Here is a 2,695-nt window from a genome sequence, read left to right on the forward strand (position 1 = left end):
TTTTTTTTTGTTTTGTTTTTTTACATTTCCAAGGCCTTCATATAGTTTTATTATTCCAAGGTCCCTGTTCCCATAGACCTTGGCTATTATTTAGCTTACTGAAACATCTTCTTTTGAGGGGTCTGCTTTTATCACAGTTTTATAGTTTCTCATTTAGAAATCATGAAAGGAAATCCTATTTTCCTATTTTGAATTTCTGTTGTATTTGTTGATTGCTCTCCAACTCACCATTTTTTCCCAGAATGTACCATTCTGTCATCCCTTTAAACATCTATAATTCCGATCATACTGTATAGAGCAAGGTTGTGATTACTAGCATATCGTATCCACTTCATTTTTAATATACTTTTCAATAATTTATTTTGCTTGATTTTAAACCATACATACATTGAGTATATGTTAAGTGGATTTCAATTTACTTGATTTCTTTCCAAAGTTTTATAATGGTGTCTATTGTCTAAAAGTGTATTATTGTTTAAAGATCTATTAAAATGTTCTGGAGTGTCAAAATAATAACTACATCCCATACTTTTTATTTATAAGACTATAGTCGAACTACTGCATGGCTCCAAGAGATTTTTGTCTAAGCACCTGTGTTCTAAACTTCTATGCATCTAGTTTCTAAGGTTTGGCTTTAAAAGTCTCCAGAGTTTGTTTCCAGTGCATCTGGTAGACATTATGTAATATCCATTGATCTCTCTCATAGCAGTAAATTTCTCGGCAACAGGGTTATAAATCATATAGTCAATATTATGTAAAACTAGAAACATGACGCACAACGGCTCCTTCAGCACGTAATTGTTACTTTCATTGTGAAAAGGGGAAAACCATATTTTGCAGTTGACATTTAACTTAGAGGCTTTGTGTCTGAACAAAAGTTTGCTGGCTTTTCTCTACAGTGATATTCGCCATTCTTTAACTGTACAATAAAAATGCATAAATTATTCAATTTGGAGAAAAAAATAGGTATCTTCTTCAAAAACAACAGTTGATCCACGTGATGAGATTGACATTAACTGATCTTAACTACTGCTCATTTACTCCCTTTAGAGGTTTGTACCACAAACATGCTTCCTCATTTCATTGCTATTTCAAAGCGCTTTCCTTCTATTTAGCTCTAACTGAACCACTGGTTTGATGATTCAACCTTTTCATTTTAGGGAAAGTATCTTAATGAAATTTGAAGATAAATGATCAAAAAATGAATAAATCTCATATGTCATTAGATGAAATTGTTAGATATTTTTAAACAGATATAAATAGGAATACTTGTTAAAATTGTTTATTGGAGTCATTAATGATCTAAATGAATGTGTAAAATATGTTTGATGCAAAGTTGTTCTAACACAGTGGGAAACTTCAAAATCATCTAGTGAAAATAATTGTGAAATGCTAAAATGATTATCATACCTTAAACACTTAAAATGTAGATTTTTGTGTGAGCTCTTTTTTCCCCAGGATTGTTTAAATCACCACAGAAAATACAATTAGTTCTAGATGTGGCAGTGAAGAAGATTCTTTTTTGAAAAAAATCTTGTAAATTTATTTAAAACCCCATGCATCTGGAATATATGTATATATTTTCCTCCTTTTCATGTTTGCACTTTCTGTCTTTCTGTCCAGTTATTTTTCAGTATTTCTTTTTTGTACAGCAAGTCATACCTTCTTTTGTAAGTCTTGTGGTTGTTTGAAATACTGTGCATGATTAGAGGATGAAACCTCAGCACATGGATTTAATTGTAATTTGAAAAAATTTTTGTGATGCTAAAGAGAAGTTAAATGTTGTAACTTTTATTTTTAACCAGTTGTTGTAGGTGTTGATAGCTGTAGGCAGGAAGGATCTTCTGTAGTGGCCTTTCACCTGATCCGGAAAAGAGGCGTAGACAGAACATTTTTATAAGGGTGGCCAGGCATTAACCAATGTACGCTGAGGTGTGGCCGAAAGTGGATAGGTGCCAGAACCTCAGTGTCAATTTACACTGTTCCAACAGGAAAATGAACGAGCAAAACAACCAGATTTTCAAAATAAAGACAAACTATACTTTCCTACAGCCTTTGCTAACATATAGACGCATAGACTTAAACATCTGTGCTTTTTAGATAAAAGGTAAAGTGGATACAATTCTTTCAAGTTAGATTTCTGGGGCGAACATCTTTTCCATCGCCATTACTTACCTACTTTTATCAATACACCTTCTGCGTATAAATTTATTATTTAAAAAGTTTTAAAATAGTAATTTATCTAGGATTTCACTAAAGACTCCTAGATGACTTGCAGACACATTTCATTTTTATCATTTGACCCCATATATAACACAAAATCTAGTTCTGAAAACAGAATGAATTCTGTACTTAACTTAAAGAATGTTTTTGTCTTTTTGGATATTCCACTTGAGTATTGCTGTTGCCACTGTTTAAAGGGAATAAAATGGTAGTGGTGGCTACAGGGGTGGCCAGTGATTCGCTGAGGATGGCGATGGCCACCCCTGGCCCCCCATCTAGCTGTGCCTGGATCTGAAGAGAAGTCTCTTAGTGGAGCCACTGTTGTTCTTTTACAGTGTGATAAAGAGGATGCTCACTGTTGTCCATAATGTTCTCAAGTTTATGAAGAAAAGGTTCTAGATGTCATGAACAGGGGATAGATGGACCCAGTATTCAAGGAGAGACAGTCAGTAAGAAAGTTCAAAAAGGTTTA

Source organism: Cyprinodon variegatus, unplaced genomic scaffold, assembly GCF_000732505.1.
Source record: "Cyprinodon variegatus isolate N-32 unplaced genomic scaffold, C_variegatus-1.0 Scaffold42, whole genome shotgun sequence".
Classification (NCBI taxonomy): domain Eukaryota; kingdom Metazoa; phylum Chordata; class Actinopteri; order Cyprinodontiformes; family Cyprinodontidae; genus Cyprinodon; species Cyprinodon variegatus.